At 34.2% G+C, this 21124-nt stretch overlaps 1 long non-coding RNA gene across 2 annotated transcripts in view; it reads right to left on the reverse strand.

Moving 5' to 3' along the window:
* The window catches only part of LOC149779118 (uncharacterized), a 130797-nt gene that overhangs the window by 57239 nt on the left and 52434 nt on the right, over positions 1-21124 (reverse strand). The window contains exons 2-4 of one of the 2 annotated variants that reach the window (XR_016415371.1): positions 16024-16098; positions 14542-14751; positions 3264-3336 (exon numbers count right to left, since the gene is read on the reverse strand). This is a non-coding gene — a long non-coding RNA (uncharacterized LOC149779118). Of the gene's footprint in view, positions 1-3263; positions 3337-14541; positions 14752-16019; positions 16099-21124 lie in introns of both variants that reach the window. The other variant, XR_016415372.1, reaches the window with a different exon arrangement.

Raw genomic sequence — 21124 nt, forward strand, 5'->3', positions numbered from 1 at the left:
ATCGGTGAGCCATCTATCAATTGGAGGATTTTTTTAATTCCCAGTAATATGCAACGTCGCTTGAATCGGTTTAAATATTTACATTATTTCAGATTTATATCAGTTTGCTCCCTATAAATATGGTTAAATAAATGAAAACTACTTTATATACAAGGTCGCGATGTGACGTTTAAATTGTTGTTGTAAGTAAATATGTCTATGCTGAGATTGGGTCGATGCAGATTGGCCTTGTGAAAGTTATGATAACATGAAAATGTAACGTAACTTTAAATATAAATAGATTTTTATTTATCCACATCAAACACGTCATTACGTTTGCTTTTTTAAGCACCTTATTTGTCAGTGTTAATGCAGTTTATCTCAATGTTATGGCCATCGAGTGCAATCTGTTACTCTACTCCCAATCTGAAACCTTGCTGAACATCTCTTGTATACTTGTCATTGACGAATAAAAATAATTATTATTTAGGACATGCATATAAATTAGTAATATAAGTTGGTATTTGTTGCGTTACCACAGCCTAGTCCTTGAAAATCGTTAATTTATTAAAATAATTGCAAGTGTGCTACGTCTTCTTGCAAACGTATCAACCTTGCAGTATGAATATAACCGTGTCAGCTATTAACTAGCATTTTTTTGTGCAGTCGCATTTATCTTCCGGATTAGTATAGACTGTATTATTTAGAATTATTTAGAATCTTGAGACGGTCTGCCCAATGTAAAATTAACGACAAACGCAATTGAGAAGTAGCCGGAACGGCTCAGCTTGTACAAAGAGTATCACATGCAAAAGAACATGGATTGTATGGAACAACTGCTGAGTTTCTGCAAAGGCGAATCATCTGATTGTTTCAACATGACAACGTATCTATATTTAGTTACTAGCTTTTTAACATATATTGGCTGCAATGACATCATGTTTGGGCTGAGAAACCATAGTAGACAAAGAGGGGCCGAGCAAGGGACCAGAGAAGGATGCACTGTGCATTACTTAAACTACATTTAATTAATTAAATTGTAATTTAGGGCCCATACCGTGTAATTATTGAATTTTTTACATGTTGAAGGGTCAACGATAATACAGGTAATGGCACTTTAAAATAGTAAATTGCTTCCAAAACATGTGCATAAATATACATTCCTTTTGAATATAAATTGTACTGCATAATAGGAAGCAAAAATATACGATATTTTAAGAAAGATATATTTTTGTATGAATATGTTTAACGTATTTGAGTACAATTATATATATATATATATATATATATATATATATATATATATATATATATATATATATATATATATATATATATATATACATACATATATATATATATGTGTGTGTGTGTGTGTGTGTCTAAATTAATTGATTTTGACAAGAAACATTAGCGAAAGGGAAATTAATCATTTAGCACCATTGCAAAGCCAGATGACCCAACTTTCCAACATGGAAAACACTGTACAAATATTTGATTGGATACGTGAGAGAGTATATTGGTACAAATATATTGTTATTAAAGAGATTAAAGACTTATGCATGTTTATCATTTTATCGCACTTTAAAGCAATTGGTGTTAGGAGATAGTGCGTGTATCCCTTCTTTTGTTCAGTCATTTAGATACGGTAGATTGTGTACAATATAGACCAACATATTTTACATTTTATGAAAAATCAGTTTAAGAGGAAAGAGCAAGTTCATGTATTATGTAACTTCAATAAATTTGTAACACAACTACAAGTTTGTAGGGAACCTGGGTGACCGAGTGGTCTGAAGCGCTCGCCTTTATCAATCACTACAGTCTCACCACTGTCCGCGTGAGGCTGAGTCTCAGGACCGGACAATGTGAGTTAGAGTGAAAACTTGCCAATAACTTCTCGTTGGGCGATGGTTCGTCCCGGGTTTTCCCTGGTTTCTTCCTCCATTAGAAATACTGGCCCTGTATAGCCTATTTTGTGATTATGAATGACGTCACAGCATGAGAAATAACATTTGAATAATATATTGATGTGCGCCAGCATTTGCACTAAATATACTACTGACCTAAACATACGATGCAATTCTATCTGTATTGTTGAGGAGAAACGTTTAAAAATAAGTCTTGTCCTACGAGTAGCCTTTGGCAACACCTGAGGATAAAAACACTAAAACATAAAACAAATTCGTCTTATTTAGAATACCTCTCTCTCTCTCTTTCTCTCTCTCTCTCTCTCTCTCTCTCTCTCTCTCTCTCTCTCTCTCTCTCTCTCTCTCTGTAAGGATTTCTCTGATGTAATGGACTGGGTGCTAAGATTCCATATTTTGCATAGTATTTATGACGTGAAATTCCAACACCGAAATATGGTATTTCATAGATTTTCTCAAAAACTTACATTTTTAAATTGAACTGTTATTAACCATAAATACATAAAACCACTACCGATTGGAAAACGATGACGTCGACAAAAATTGTGTGGCTGATTTTGTTGTACGAGTTAATTTGTGCTTAATATATGTTTGTCCTTGGGATGATGCGTGAAATCAATGATGATCTACAAAAGTGTTCTATGTTGCCAGTCTATTTGCTTTTGTGTTGAGATTATCTGGGTATGAAAATAACAAAATCATAATAAATGTCAAATATGAAGCCGAGTAACATAAACCAAGCTGAATCTGTACATTCTAATTTCATGTGACATTTCCCTTTGCCATTATCTTGTAGCTAAAGCACCAAAATCAATTATAAAAAATACAATAACACGTATATACGCTGAATAAAGGCCTTTACACTAGTCATATGAAATGAGTCACAAGGTTTCTCCGAGTAAGTTCAATGCAAGTCAATTCACATTTTCCAGCAAGTAGTTTCTCTGCATATCTGAAACTGTAAAGCAAGTCTCTCTCTCTCTTTTTCTCTCTGTGCAAAAAACAACAAATAATCAGCACTACAATTTCCACATGTTCATCTTTAAAATGAATGTCGAATAGCCTTCTTCTTACATTTCCTTTATCATATTACTTGTGGATAATATAGTGCAAGTGTGTTTTTGTTGAGAGTTGATATTTCGTTAGCAGTATTTGTAGGACACAGCACCTTTCGCTCCTGGTACTATTTTTTATCGACCATTCTATGATGTTATTCACCCTAACATTTCCCTAATCGATAAATAAGAGAGACGATATCATCTACTTATCCCCACCAGTCCTATTCCCCATGAAGAGAAAGAAAAGTATCAATGGAAGTAGCTCAGTATGCCTTTCTGATTTATTCGTATTACGTACCTACCTGATGATGTCATCATCCCTTTCTCTCCACTAGCTATGCCTCTGTAGTTCATACTCTGCCAGTTTTCTACTGAAACAAAATTTGAGGCCTCTATAAAGCTTAAATCAAATTATTCTTCCTAATTTGTCATGAGAAAGAACTAATTATAATCGTTTTATTACTTAACAATCTGAAAAGAAAAACAAAACCTTGAGGTAAAATGAAAAAAATTCCTGTTTCAAAAGAAAATCCTAGCTCTCCCGACACTTGAATCGTCATTTCTTAATTGTACTTATTTTCACTATTTTTTGATGTACAAATTACAGCTGGGTTTTTTCTTCTAATGTACAGTGTCTGTCTTTTCTTTTGATTTTGGTTTTGGATCAGATCTTTTACATCCAATACGACAGCAGGTGCTATACTAATCTAGAAACTCATTCGAGTCACATTATAGATACATACATGTTGGGATATCATTTAAAGTAAGGTTACTCAGACAGACCCGAGTTCAAAAATGGACACACTGTTTACACTTATTACATGCACATTGATATCGTGAACTAACACAACCTAAATGAACACTTCAGTAGATTAGAGAATTCCATCACGAATAATCAAGCAGTGAAAGAATTAGTAGCGCGCGGAGGGGGTACTCTGGTGAATTAAATCATAGCTATTCCCAAAACTGCGCCCTAGTAAGTTTATTTGAATTACAAATATAAGCTGACTGTTTACATTTATCACCTGTGCATTCATACCATGGAAACAAATTACCTATGTGAAAATGTATTTGCAAATACACAAGCATGATGGCTACAGGTGATATGATTTACAAACGGAAATATAGAGCTGTTTAATAATTAGATCGTGGATGTTCCAAAACCACGGACCTATTTTAAATCTAATTTACCCCTAATCCTACCTACGAATTTTATCTATATTTTCATGAAGAACAAGCACAAATGGCTGGTTAAAATATAACCTTGTATACCAATTCTGAAGGTAATACATATACATTTATAGACACAGCTGGCTGATTACAAAGTAAACTCGGTTCGTTCCAGCTCAATGGCTTTACCTTAATTGAGGTTTGATTTCTCTTATGGACCGATAGATCGGACGAGACATAGTATAATCATTTATAAAAGGAAATAATAGAGACACATAATCATTAAAACTATTGTTCAGATAAATTTGTTACCATCACCAATTTCATATTTCAAAATGGATAACACCCGATTACCCGCAATATTTCCTTTTGAACACGTTTATATATACTGGTCACTGTAATGTGCCATTCCAGCTTTTTTTGTTGTTGAGGTTTCATCCGTAGTTGTCACATATTATGCACAGAACGCTCATGTGGCCTTGTGGTTAGAGCGTCCGCCTCGGAGGCGGGGTGTCCTGGGTTTGATACCCGGCCGAGTCATACGAAAGACTTACAAAAATGGTATTAACAGCTGCCTCGCTTGGCGCTCAGGATTAAGAAGTTAGTGTTAGGACTGGTCGTCCTGGTGTGAGGATAATGTGACTGGAAGGGACATCACGCTACATGTCTGTGACGTGATGCCCCAGTACATAAATCTCTAAAACTGTCCCACTGCAGACATCGTAGCATTATGACTGAACAATTGTTAAAGTTACCTTAAAAATCACACACACACACACACACACACACACACACACACACACTTAAATATCTTGTAAAGTATACCGGGAATAATCCAATAATTTGTCTTAAACGTTTAGGAAAGTTCGATACAAAAGTTTTCTTTTCTCCATAAAAATGTTCAATTATTGTCACAGAAACAATTATAAACGCACATTACGACATACAGGACAGTTGCACTTAGTTATTGAAAGAGATTTATCCTTTACACGAACGTTGGATGTGCAAGGTAATACAGAGTGTCGGCACTACGGAGCAAAGGTATACATTGAAATCTTTGTAAAAGCAGAGTGCTTTATCCAGTTTTTAAGTAATTAACAAAAATACATCTTTTTGATGCAACGCCGTCAACATTTGAAATGACCTATACGCCTTGGCCGTGGTAATCTTTGCTACTATGAAACTAAATAGACAATTGAAGAAAAAAATTATACAAGCTGGTATTTTCATCTCAAAAGTTCAAATTCGGAATACATTCGAAATATGTACTATACTGGAAGATAATTTTGAATTATAAATAATCACACAATCACCGAACAAGTCTAAGGTGATTGTAAAATGGCATAAATAATGTACTGACAATTTATCCCTCTAATACAAGATGGGGGGGGGGTGCCCTTTTAGAGGGAAAGATTCAGAGCCCCAGATAAGCTAAAATAAAATATTTGCACAATTTGAGAAAAGAAAGATTTGACTCTATCCATTATATTGCTTAATAAGATGGGTTCGATTCTCGGGTTCCGACAATATGGGTATGTGAGAAAGCTTGCCAGTAGCTTCTAGTTAGTCTTTGGTTCTTTCCGGGGATTTTCCGGGTTCTTCCTACTGGCATTAAACCCCACAACAACAACACCAATACAATAAGAATTAATTATCTTAAGGTAAAAGAAATGCAAAATCCCGGTTCGAAAGAAAATAAAAGACCACACCTCACCACGACTATTAAAACTGAATAGTCAGTTCCGAATTGTATTTTTGTTCTGTTGCTAAACATTTAATTTACGTCAGAGTTCTGTACGATGCTTTGTATCAGTGTTTAGCTTTAGTTTGGTTTTGAATCAAGTCTTTAGGTCTTTCAAACGCCATGCGCTGTCAGGACCTGTACTCAACTAGACGATCATTGTTCACCACCTTACAGCTAATTACAGACAAATAAAGACAACCGTTCCGAGTGCGTTTGCTTGGATAGAAAATTAGACATACTATTTACATTGATCACCTGCGCATTTTCACCATAAAAGCACCAGTCCTACATGTATATTTATTTGTAACTAAATGACCATTGATATAAATTGTATGATAGAATATTTCTCCTACACCCGAGGAAGTAACAATTTCTCTGGTTTAGTCGAACTAATATTGATTCGTTATTATCAAACTTATCTAATGGAAATGATGCTAACTGGCCCACCAAAATAGTTTAGCATGCCTTAACAGCTTCGGGGCAGAAAGAGACAAAATTAAATGCGTAGTGTGAATCATTTAAGATGTTTACTTTTTTTATAAAAAGCGCAAAATATTATCTGTTAAATTTTACTTTAAATGGGTATAATTGTTAAATAGGTTCATAATACTGTAGGTACGTTAAGTGTATTAAAATAGACATATGCATATATAAACCTGAGCATGTAAAACTGAATATCGAAACATCTTCGAACCGAGCTCTCACATAAATCGTATCAACTTACTTATTGCTCCCGTTTTAATAACGCTAATAATATATATCAGGAAAGGGAACTACGGAATACATTCACCTATTTTAGATATTTGATATGTCCATCCATTGCGAAGCTCTGATGGTAGGTAGGACTTGCTTAATTGTTCATTCTTATTAACCTGTATTTTCAACACGCTTTGTCCGAAACGAAAATCGCTCGAACTCAAACGGTATCGATTTGTGTGCAATTCTTATTGATTACACCAGGTAAGTTCATAATACTACTTCCAATGAGCACATCAGAAACTATGAATTGTATTTAAGGGACATTGGTGCTGCAAAATGGAGTACAGGTGGGTGGGGTGATACTCTGAATTGTGACGTAATGTCTAACAATTAAGGTAATGGTGATGTTCCATGTCTTTCAATAAAGTATCCTGCAACATTTAGCAGTGGGTGTGTGAACGAATAACTAATAATTACAACGACATTCCAAGCCTTTATATCCAGACACTTTGATGGAGTGAACAGCAATATAAAGTATAGATGTAGTGAAATAAGATGTCATTGAAAGTTTTGAATAATCCATTTAGTTGCAAGGAGAAGTATAGTTTGCATAAAACTTGGAGAAATCGAGCCTGGGATACCTTTATACACCTACTGTTGCAAATCAAATATATTCTTGTCAATACTGAATAACATAGTAATTCCAAAACAAATGTACTGACCATAATCAATATTTTATGCTGAAGGTGACGAGTCATTGTACTTGTATTTTTTCGTTAAAATATTCTATAATTTTCAGTCATAAACTTTATCATGATCCAAAAAATGAACCAAAGTCAAACGTGTTCATGTTCTTTTCTCACATCTCCTTCTCTACATGCTGTACATCTATCGGTTTTATCAAAATTGATAATCTAGTTTTCTGTACGTTATTGCTTAAAGTGTCTTCCATATAAATTTATAATCACATCTTTGGTATCACCGTAATGGGTTTAAGACAAAAGATATAAGTTATAAGATTTGGTCTATCATTTTCCTTTATGTGGAACACCAGCCACATTAAATCCCATTATCGTATAATGCTTTCTAAAGAACTGCATCATCCAAGGTGTTTGCAAATGACCAAACAATTTTAATAATTATTTATCAAAAATACCAAAACATGTCACTAAATCACTAATAATATGTGCGTAACTAAGTGTACAAATAAACGCCAGTTCACTGGACATTCAGCACGCCTGTAGAATCCACTGTAGAGATCCACGTGGATATATACATGTATACATGTGACATGTAACATCATTAAGCTTATATTTAGTGGGGAAATATAACATCCAACAAAACTGCACAACGGATCATCCTCTAAGGTATTCAACTGCTAACATATCTTGCTCAATCAGTTTGTCATTTTCTTAACATGTGTCTTTTTCATAATTTGTTTAACATTATTCTTGCTTTGCGGTAAGTGACTCCTGACACATTAGTGAAAAAAGAGCACATCTACAATAATTCTCATGCTTAGCACTTTTAATTTATATTTTATTCATGTAGACAAATAAGGCTTTTATAGGATAACTAGCTGATGCCTTGTACTTTTAGTTATCTTTAGACAGGTATTAAGAACGAAGGACTGATAACAGCCTAATATATAAACATCAGCAGACACATATTTATAAAAACACAAATGTTGAAAGATGGAGAAAAAAGAATTAAATGCAAACACTCAAATAATTCATTTCATAGTATGCATTTTAGGAATATTTTGTAAATTCTTCTCTTTTAACAGTTCTGACCACAACTGAATGTTCAACAAAAAAGTTTGATATCCACCAGGCAACAGGTGACTGGGTTGACTGTAAGAGGACCAATATTGCATACCACATTACCCGGTGTCATGCTGTTTTTGCCACATGCACTGTACCCAAGGCCCAATGCATATGAAACAAATAAATACTCGTTGCATCTTTATTAGTATTCATGCAGCACACTAATTGCATTTCAACACCTCAATACTATCTTAATATCGTGATCTATTGCGCTTAACATACAAAATCAAAATGTCTGTTGCACTTACTAATAGTCTTCAAGGGTTATTAGCACAGGAGTGTAGGAGATGGTACTTTGATTGTAAATAGACGCCTATAATTATGGTAATAGTGATGTCCCATTTCTTTTAGTAAGGGTTCCTGCAACGTTTAACAGTGAGTGTGTCAAAGAATAACTTAATAAAATAATTCCTTGTGGAGTTTGTACGTAGTGAAATAAAATGCCACCGACAATTTTGAATAATCCATTTAGTGGCATTACCAAATACATTTTGTATAAAACATTTAAGACAATGAACATGCTCTCAGTTTTTCATATACTGTTTGCATAATAAATGGGTTCCAGTCAGTCTTAATAACCTTGACATTACGTCTCAATACAATGGACGAAGGCATGTATTGGCTTTAACCAGCATTTTATGATGACGACAATAACACAGTGATTCGTGTATTTTGGAAACAATACTGACACAGTTTTAACTCCCAAACAGTATAATGATCTCCAAAATGAACAGTGTGAACTGCATTTTCTCTGCTCGCCTGTCTTTCAATTTGTGCTGTACATCTATCTGTCTATTCGACCGGACTTGGTACTGTAGGCCATTTTTAATACGTTATGAAGTCATGAATCTGGAATTAAAATCTCTAGACACTTTCATAGTATCCTAATATTGGGTTCCAGGCAAAATGTACAAGATGTAAGACTTGGTCTAACCTATCAACTTTTTGAAGTCGACCAGCCACATTAAGCTGCCTCGTTTTCTAAAGCACACAAGGTCTTTGCAAGTGGTACATTGTAAAACGATTGGAACTAATGTACTCAGAGTTCAGATATCATACACATAAACGACATAAATAACTTGTTATCACAAATACTAAACATGTTGCTAAATCACCATTAGGAAATATATATATATATATATACATATAACTGTACAAAATATGTCAACTCTTTCCATGGAAAAGGCCTATACGACACACCGTATAATCTGTCGAAGAAAACCCATATGGACATATTCATGTGTTGATTTAGGATAAGAAATTAATGGCGGGTACTTTCTATTATCTTTAGACTGGTTTTGTAATCGAAGAGCTGGTGATACCTTAAGTTAAAAACTTTAGTGGATTGATATTTAGAGACCTGTGTGCGATGAACGAAGAGATAAAGAGATGTAAAATGGTAGCAAACAACGTTTGATTTTAGAGTTTTTATTTCAGTAATGTTTCTGAATTCCCCTCGCAATATCATTATCGACCACAATTGTAATTTCAATAAGAAAGGTTTGATGGCCGTCGGCTTAAAGGTATGCGTGCAATATTATTGTTAGCAAAGGGACCGGGTTGACTGAAGGAAGACCAGTACAACAGCTTCCATTACATGGCAACTTCCAAAATTCCACGGGCATCGTAATCAAGGCCCAATGTATATGGAAAGTGCAACGCTCTTTGCATCCTGCTTTGTCTTCACGCAACAAGACCATTGCAAAACAATAGTTAAATACTATATCAAAGCTGTGATATATTGGGCTTAAAGTTCAATATCATATTGCCCAATTTATTTAGTTCGTTTAAATACATTTTCCGCTAAACAAATTGTTCCATAATATTTAAATGACAGTTCATTTGCAGTTACAATTTTGTAAATTGTAACCTAGTACTATTTGGCTATACCATACCCACCTGCCCTGTTAAGGCTATTCCGATTGCCAATAGCAATACTGTACAGAACACTGAATGGAATATGAAAACACACGAAAAAGTGGTAAAATAAAATAAATGACAAACATACATTTTTTGTCGCCCATTTACTGTCGCCGAAAAGTAAAACTATGTACGCTCATGCAAAAAACCAACCTTTGGGCGACCGGTCGCCGAATGGTTCATGTGTCGCCCAAAGGTTTAGTATATATCTCGCTGATGTAAAATTTATATGTTTCACCTAACTGTATTATATACAGTGTATTTAGCTATTATGATTACCAGCGAGACGGTAATAAAGTGATCGCAAGGGTTAGACGGTCTGAATATCGGGGTTCTGCTGTTGGCATCCATAAAATATTGGCTTATGTGATCACTTCTCGTAATCAGGCGACTGTTTTAGTATACTTATTAAACGGGACTGTAATAACTGGTCGTAATCCGGAATAGCGTAATGGTTTTAATTCGGACTGTATTTTTCATCCCAAGATATTTGATGATATCCATCTATCTATAATTACGTATAATCATCTGCGGTAAGCTTTTTTCCTCTCATGATTGCTCAGTTTAGAGACTGTTCGGCTAATATTTCGCTAAACTCATAGTAGTAAATTGTTGGCTATTATTAATTTGATCCCATATTTGGTTAATATATGTATACAACAAACAACGTTTAGGAACAAATCACAGCAATGATATCTTAAATTTAAAATGTTGTGCCTGGTTCTACAAAATCCATCCTTGACAATCTGCCTTGGCTAGGTTTAATACATTGGGCTCTCTCCAAAGTTAGTCCTTTAGACGGTTTGAAACATAAAAATAAAAATTGTCTTCAGAAGCCACCAATAAACCGGTGAGCCATCTATCAACTGGGGGATTTTGTTTATTCCCAGTAATATGCAACGTCGCTTCAATCAGTTCAAATATTTACATTATTTCAGATTTATGTCAGTTTGCTGACTATAAATATGGTTAAATAAAAAACAACTACTTTATATACAAGGTCGCGATGTGACGTTTAAATTGATAACTGCGGAGTTACTGCAAAGAGGAATCATGTGACTGTTTCAACATGACAACGTATCTATATTTAGTTACTAGCTTTCTAACATACATTGGCTGCAATGACATCATGTCTGGGCTAAGAAACAGTAGTAGTCAAAGCGGGGCCCAGCAAGGGGCCAGAGAAGGATTGAACTGTGCATTATTTAAACTACATTTAATTAATTAAATTATAATTTAGACCCTATACCGTGTAATTATTGATCTCTTGACATGTTGAAGTGTCACCGAAAACACAGCTAATGGCACTTTAAAATAGTAAATTGATCCCAAAACATGTGCATAAATATATATTCCTTTTGAATATAAATTGTATTGCATAATATACAGCAATAATATCATCAAAATATACGATATTTTATGAAAGATATATTTTTCATGAATATGTTTAACGTATTTGAGCACAATTATATATATATATATATATATATATATATATATATATATATATATATATATATATATATATATATATATATATATATATATGCAGAAATCCGACCTTTCGGCGACAGCGTCTAAATTGCAACCTTTCGGGCGACATCGTTGTATACTGAATATGTGTGAGGCCTGATTGTGCCTATATAGTGAATACTGTACAGAACACTGAATGGAATATGAAAACACACGAAAAAGTGGTAAAATAAAATAAATGACAAACATAAATTTTTTGTCGCCCATTTACTGTCGCCGAAAAGTAAAACTATGTACGCTCATGCAAAAAACCAACCTTTGGGCGACCGGTCGCCGAATGGTTCATGTGTCGCCCAAAGGTTTAGTATATATCTCGCTGATGTAAAATTTATATGTTTCACCTAACAGTATTATATACAGTGTATTTAGCCATTATAATTACCAGCGAGACGGTAATAAAGTGATCGCAAGGGTTAGACGGTCTGAATATCGGGGTTCTGCTGTCGGCATCCATAAAATATTGGCTTATGTGATCACTTCTCGTAATCAGGCGACTGTTTTAGTATACTTATTAAACGGGACTGTAATAACTGGCCGTAATCCGGAATAGCGTAATGGTTTTAATTCGGACTGTATTTTTCATCCCAAGATATTTGATGATATCCATCTATCTATAATTACGTATAATCATCTGCGGTAAGCTTTTTTCCTCTCATGATTGCTCAGTTTAGAGACTGTTCGGCTAATATTTCGCTAAACTCATAGTAGTAAATTGTTGGCTATTATTAATTTGATCCCATATTTGGTTAATATATGTATACAACAAACAACGTTTAGGAACAAATCACAGCAATGATATCTTAAATTTAAAATGTTGTGCCTGGTTCTACAAAATCCATCCTTGACAATCCGCCTTGACTCGGTTTAATACATTGGGCTCTCTCCAAAGTTAGCCCTTTAGACGGTTTGAAACATACAAATAAAAATTGTCTTCAGAAGCCACCAATAAACCGGTGAGCCATCTATCAATTGGAGGATTTTGTTTATTCCCAGTAATATGCAACGTCGCTTCAATCAGTTCAAATATTTACATTATTTCAGATTTATGTCAGTTTGCTGCCTATAAATATGGTTAAATAAAAAACAACTACTTTATATACAAGGTCGCGATGTGACGTTTAAATTGATTGTTGTTGTAAGTAAATGTCTATGATGAGATTGGGTCGATGCATATTAGCCCTGTGAAAGTTATGATGATATTGATATTAAAGATGTATTGTAACTTTAAATGTAAATAGATGTGTATTTATCCACATCAAACACGTCAATACTTTTGCTTTTTTAGCCACCTTATTTATCAGTGTTAATGCAGTTTATCTCAATGTTATGACCATCGAGTACAACCTGTTACTCTACGCCCAATCTGAAAACTTACTGAATATCTCTTTTATATTAGTCTTTGACAAATAAAAATAATTATTATTTAAGACGTGCATATAAAATAGCCATATTAGTTGGTATTTGTTGCTCTACCACAGCCTCTTCCTTGAAAATCATTAATTTATTAAAATAATTGCAAATGTGCTACGTCTTCTTGCAAACGTATGAACACTGCAGGTTAAATATAACCGTGTCAGCTATTAACTAATAGCTTTTGTTGCAGTCGCATTTATCTTCCGGATTAGTATGGACTGTATTATTTAGAATTATTTAGAATCTTGAGACGGTCTGCCCAATGTAATATTAACGACAAACACAAATGTGAAGACGAGCGGAACGGCTCAGCTTGTACAAAGTGTATCAAATGCAAAAGAACACGGATTCTATGGAATAACTGCGGAGTTTCTGCAAAGAGGAATCATGTGACTGTTTCAACATGACAACGTATCTATATTTAGTTACTAGCTTTCTAACATACATTGGCTGCAATGTCATCATGTCTGGGCTAAGAAACCGTAGTAGTCAAAGCGGGGCCCAGCAAGGGGCCAGAGAAGGATTGAACTGTGCATTATTTAAACTACATTTAATTAATTAAATTATAATTTAGACCCTATACCGTGTAATTATTGATCTCTTGACATGTTGAAGTGTCACCGAAAACACAGCTAATGGCACTTTAAAATAGTAAATTGATCCCAAAACATGTGCATAAATATATATTCCTTTTGAATATAAATGTATTGCATAATATACAGCAATAATATCATCAGAATGTACGATATTTTATGAAAGATATATTTTTTATGAAAATGTTTAACGTATTTGAGCACAATTATATATATATATATATATATATATATATATATATATATATATATATATGTGGTGAGGGGGTGTATCTATGTCTGTCTGTTTGTCTCTGTGTTTCTAAATTAATTTATTTTGACAAAAAAATTAGTGAAAGGCAAATTAATCATTTAGCACCTTAGAAAAGCTAGATGACACAACTTTCGAACAAGGAAATCACTGCACAAATATTTATTGGATACGTGAGATAGAATATTGCTACAAATATATTGCTATTAAAGAGATTAAAGACGTATGCATGTTTATCAGTTTGTCGTACTTTAAAGCAATTTTTTTAATAGATTGTGCGTGTCTTCATCCCTTTGTTCAGTCATTTAGTTACGGTAGATTGTGTGCAATATAAAACCAACAAATTTTATATTGTATGAAAAATCAAATTAGGAGGAAAGAGCAAGTTCATGTATTGTGAAACTTTAACAAATGTGTAACATAATTACATGTTTCTACGGAGCCCGGGTGACCGAGTGGTCTGAAGCGCTCGTCTTTACTGATCACTACCATCTGAACACAGTCCATGTGAGGCAGAGTCTCAGGCCTGGCCAATGTAAGTTACTGTGAAAACGTGCCAGTAACTTCTCGTTGGGCGATGGTTCCTCCCGTATTTTCTCTGGTTTCTTCCTCCATTAGAAATACTGGCCCTGTACAGCCTATTGTGTGATGATGAATGGCGTTAAAGCATGAGAAATAACACTTGTATAATATATTGATGTGCGCCAGAATTTCCACTTAATATACTACTGACCCACACATACGATGCAATTGTATCTTTTTTGTTGACGAGCAACGTTTACAAAATTGCCTTGTCATACGAATAGCCTTTGGCAACACCTCCCTCTCTCTCTCTCTCTCTCTCTCTCTCTCTCTCCATCTCTCTCTCTCTCTCTCTCTCTCTCTCTCTCTCTCTCTTTAAGAGTTTCTCTGATGTAATGGACTGGGTGCTAATATTTCATATTTTGTATAGTATTTATGACGTGAAATTCCAACACCGAAATATGGTATTTCATAAATTTTCTCAATAGCTTACATTTTTAAATTGAACTGTTATTAACCATAAATGCATATAACCACTTCCGATTGAAAAAAGATGACGTCGACAATAATTGTGTGGCTGATTATGCTGTACGAGTTAATTTGTGCTTATTATATGTTTGTCCTTGGGATGATGCGTGAAATGAATGATGATATACAAAAGTATTCTATGTTGCCAGTCTATTTGCTTTCGTGTTGAGATTATCTGGGTATGAAAATAACAAAATCATAATAAATGTCAAATATGAAGCCGAGAAACATAAACCAAGCTGAATCTGTACATTTTAATTTCATGTGACATTTCCCTTTGCCATTATTTTGTAGCTAAAGCATCAAAATCAATTATAATAAATACAATAACCCTTATACATTCTGAATACATGCCTTTACACTAGTCATATGAAATGAGACACAAGGTTTCTCCGAGTAAGTTCAATGCAAGTCAATTCACATTTTCCAGCAAGTAGTTTCTCTGCATATCTGAAACTTTAAAGTAAGCATCTCTCTCTCTTTTTCTCTCTGTGCAAAAAACAACAAATAATCAGCACTACAATTTCCACATGTTCATCTTTAAAATGAATGTCGAATAGCCTTCTTCTTACATTTCCTTTATCATATTACTTGTGGATAATATAGTGCAAGTGTGTTTTTGTTGAGAGTTGATATTTCGTTAGCAGTATTTGTAGGACACAGCACCTTTCGCTCCTGGTACTATTTTTATCGACCATTCTATGATGTTATTCACCCTAACATTTTCCCCAATCGATAAATAAGAGAGAAGATATCATGTCCTTACCCTGCCCCCAGTCCTATTCCCCATGAAAAGAAAGACAAGTATCAATGGAAGTAGCTCAGTATGCCTTTCTGATTTATTCGTATTACGTACCCACCTGATGATGTCATCATCCCTCCCTCTCCACTAGATATGCCTCTGTAGTTCATACTCTGCCAGTTTTCTACTGAAACTAAATTTGAGGCCTCTATAAATCTTGAATCAAATTATTCTTCCTCATTTATCATGAGAAAGAGTTAATTAGATTCGTTATATTACTTGACAATCTGAAAAGAAAACAAAACCTTGAGGTAAAAGGAAAAATATCCTGTTTCAAAAGAAAATCTCAGCTCTCCCCACACTTAAATCGTCATTTCTTAACTGTACTTATTTTCACTATTGTTTCATATACAAATTACAGCTGGTTTTATTTTCTAATGCACAGTGTCAGTGTTTTCTTTGGATTTTGGTTTTGGATTAGATCTTTCACATCCAACACGACAGCAGGTGCTATACTCATCTAGAAACTCATTCGAATCACGTTATAGTTACATACATGTTGTGATATCATTCAAAGTAAGGTTACTCAGACAGACCCGAGTTCAAAAATAGACGCACTGTTTACATTTATTACCTGTACATTGATATCACATTCATACCATGGAAACAAATTACCTATGTGAAAATGTATTTGCAAATACACAAGCATGATGGCTACAGTGATATGATTTCCAAACGGAAATATCGGGCTGTTTTATTATTAGATCGTGGATGTTCCAAAACCATCGCACCTATTTTAAATCAAATTTACTCCTAATCCTACCTATGAATTGTATCTATATTTTCGTGAAGAACAAGTACAAATGGCTGTTTAAAATATAACCTTGTATATCAATTTTGAAGGTAGAACATATACATTTATGGACACAGCTGGCTGATTACAAAGTAAACCTGGCTCGTTCCAGCTCAATGGCTTAACTTAATTGAGGTTTGATTTCTCTTATTGACCGAAAGATCGGATGAGGCATAATATAGTCATTTATAAAAGGAAATAATACAGACATAGGATCATTAAAACTATTGTGCAGACAAATGTGTTACCATCACCAATTTCATATTTCAAAATGGATAAACACCCGTTTACCCGTAATATTTCCTTTTGAACACGTTTATATATACTGGTCACTGTAATGTGCCATTCTAGCTTTTTTGTTGTTGTTGAGGTTTCATCCATAGTTGTCACATATTATGCACAGCTCCTGTGGCCTTGTGGTTAGAGCGTCCGCCTCGGAAGCGGTATGTCCTGGGTTCGATACCCGGCCAAGTCATACCAAAGACTTACAAAAATGGCACTAACAGCTGCCTCGCTTGGTGCTCAGGATCAAGAGGGTAGTGTTAGGACTGGTCGGCCTGGTGTCACGCTACCTGTCTGTGACATGATGCCCCAGTACTAGACATCACTAAAACTGCCACACTGTAGACATCGTAGCATTATGACTGAACAATTGTTAAAGTTACGTTAAAAATCACACACACACACACACACACACACAAAAAACCACAAACACACACACACATACATTTACATATATTGTAAGGTATACCGGGAATAATTGGTCACTACAATTTTGCTAAAGCTAACATTGTCACATGAGAATGATTGCATTGTAATAATCTATTCAGGCATCTACCGACAGTTTGTGTAAAGTGACATCGTAAATTGTACCTGTGCTGCATCTAAAAATGCATTGCTGCAAATGGATTCACTAATAACGAGTTCCAAATAATTATTTTTCTTTTGATGGTTTTAGATGGGGGGTGCCCTTTTAGAGGAAAACATTCAGAGCCCCAGATAAGTTAAAATAAAACATTTGCACCAATTTGAGAAAAAAAAATTGACTGTATCCATTATATTACTTAATAAGATGGGTTCGATTCTCTGGTTCCGCCAATGTGAGTCTGTGAGAAAGCTTGCCAGTAGCTTCGCGTGGGTCTGTGGTTCTTTCCGGGGATTTTCCGGGTTCTTCCTCCGCCATTAATACTGGCGTTAAACCCCACAACAACAACACCAATACAATAAGAAGTAATTATCTTAAGGTAAAAGAAATGCAAAATCCCGGTTCGAAAGAAAATCCCAGACCCCAACTGAATAGTCAGTTCCGAATTTTAATTTTGTTCTGTTGCAAAACATTTAATTTACGTCAGATTTCTGTTCAATGCATTTTATCAGTGTTTTACTTTAGTTTGGTTTTGGATCAAGTCTTTAGGTCTTTCAAACCCCATGCGCTATCAGGACCCGTGCTCAACTAGACGATCATTGTTCATCACCTTACAGCTGGTTACAGACAAATAAAGAAAACCGTTCCGAGTGCGTTTGCTTGGAAAGAAAATTAGACGCACTTTTACATTGATCACCTGCGCATTGACACCATAAATGCGCAAGTCCTACGTGTATATTTCTTTGCAACTAAATGACAATTGATATATGTCAATGGAATCCCCAACGGAAATATCGGGTCATCCTATAATTAGATCATGGATATTCCCAAAACTGAGGTCTAGTTTCAGTTTCATTTCTCCGTAACACTGAGAATGAATGCCATCCGTATTTTGAGAACGAACGAGTCTTCAATAAACTATATAAGACTTATATATATATATATATATATATATATATATATATATATATATATATATATATATATATATATATATATATATATATATACCGTTACGATTTTAATAAAATTACCTAAGAAGAGTGGCATAATATTCACAATATCTAACAACAGCAAATTAGGTTAGGAATTCTGCCCATTATATGCATACGTTTGTGTATACGTGATATTTGTTTTGATTTAAATAGCTTTACAGCTATTAAAAACGGCCTCAAATCATTCTTAAAATCGTATAATTTAAATATTATGATAAAATATTTCTCCTACACCCGAGGAATTAACAATTTCTCTGGTTTAGTCGAACAAATATTGATTCGTTATTATCAAACTTATCTAATGGAAATGATCCTAACTGGCCCACCAAAATAGTTTAGCATGCCTTAACAGCTTCGGGTCAGAAAGAGAAAAAATAAATGCGTAGTGTGAATCATTTAAGATGTTTATTTTTTTTATGAAAAGCGCAAAATATTATCTGTTTAATTTTACTATAAATGGGTATAATTGTTATATGGGTTCATAACAGTGATGGCACGTTAAGTGTATTACAATAGACATACATATATAAACGTGTGCATGTAAAACTGAATATCGAAACATCTTTGAGCCGAGCTCTCACATAAATCGTACCAACTTACTTATTACTCCCGTTTTAATAACGCTAATAATATATATCAGAAAAAGGAACTCCGGCATATATTCACCTATTTTAGATATTTGATATGTACATCCACTGCGAAGCTCTTATAGTATGTATGACTTGCTTAATTGTTCATTCTTATTAACCTGTATTTTCAACACGCTTTGTCCGAAACGAAAATCGCTCGAACTCAAACGGTATCGATTTGTATGCAATTCTTATTGATTACACCAGGTAAGTTGATAATACGACTTCCAATGAGCACATCAGAAACTATGAATTGTATTTAAGGGACATTGATGCTGAAAATGCAGTACAGGTGGGTGGGGTGGTACTCTGAAGTGTGATGTAATGCCTAATAATTATGGTAATGGTGATGTTCCATGTCTTTCAATAAAGTATCCTGCAACATTCAGCAGTGGGTGTGTGAATGAATAACTAATAATTACAACGACATTCCAAGCCTTTATATCCAGACACTTTGATGCAGTGAACAGCAATATGAAGTATATATGTAGTGAAATAAGATGTCATTGAAAGTTTTGAATAATCCATTTAGTTGCAAGGAGAGGTATAGTTTGCATAAAACTTGGAGAAATCGAGCATGGGGTACTTTAATGCACCTACTGTTGCAAATCAAATATCTTTTTGTCAATACTGAATAACATAGTAATTCCTAAACAAATTTATGGAGGCCTGTACTGACCATAATAAATATTTTATGCTGAAGGCTACGAGTCAATTGTACATGTATTTTTTTTCGTTAAATTATTATATAATTTTCAGTCATAAACTTTATCATGATCCAAACAATGAACCAAAGTGAAACGTGTTCATGTTCTGTTCTCACATCTCCTTCTCTACATGCTGTATATCTATCGGTTCTATCAAAATTGATAATCTAGTTTTCTGTACGTTATTGCTTAAAGTGTCTTGCATATAAATTTCTAATCACATTTTTGGTATCACTGTAATGGGTCTAGGACAAAAGATATAAGTTATAAGATTTTGGTCTATCATTTTCCTTTATGTGGAACACCAGCCACATTAAATCCCATCATCGTATAATGCTCTCTAAAGAACTGCATCATCAATCGTGTTTGCAAATGACCAAACAATATTAATAATTATTTATCAAAAATACTAAAACATGTCACTAAATCACTAATAATATGTACGTAACTCAGTGTACAAATAAACGTCAGTTCACGGGACATTCAGCACACCTGTAGAATCCACTGTAGAGATCCACGTGGATATATACATGTATACATGTGACATGTAACATCATTAAGCTTATATTTAGTGGGGAAAAGTAACATCCAACAAAACTGCACAACGCATCCTCCTCTAAGGTATTCAACTGCTAACATAGCTTACTCGATCAGTTTGTCATTTTCTTAACATGTGTCTTTTTCATAATTTGTTTAACATTCTTCATTCTTGCTTTGCAGTAAGTGACTCCTGACATATTAGTGAAAACAGCACATCTACAATAATTCTCATGCTTAGCACTTTTAATTTATATTCTATTCATGTAGTCAAATAAGGCTTTTATATTGTGCTTTGTGCTTTTCGTTATCTTTAGACAGGTATTATGAAAGAAGGACTGATAACAGCCTAATATATAAAAATCAGCAGGCATATATTTATAAAAACACAAATGTTGAAAGATGGAGACAAAGGAATTAAATGCAAACAATCAAATAAGTCATTTCATAGTATTCATTTTAGGAATATTTTGTAAATTCTTCTCTTTTAACAGTTCTGACCACAACTGAATGTTCAAATTAAACGTTTAATATCCACCAAGCAACAGGTTTATCTTCAATATGACTCAGTCATGTGACTGGGTTGACTGTAAGAAGACCAATATGGCGAACGACATTACACAGTATCATGCT

This window comes from Sinohyriopsis cumingii, chromosome 17 (genome assembly GCF_028554795.1).
Source record: "Sinohyriopsis cumingii isolate HCF-2022 chromosome 17, ASM2855479v2, whole genome shotgun sequence".
Classification (NCBI taxonomy): domain Eukaryota; kingdom Metazoa; phylum Mollusca; class Bivalvia; order Unionida; family Unionidae; genus Sinohyriopsis; species Sinohyriopsis cumingii.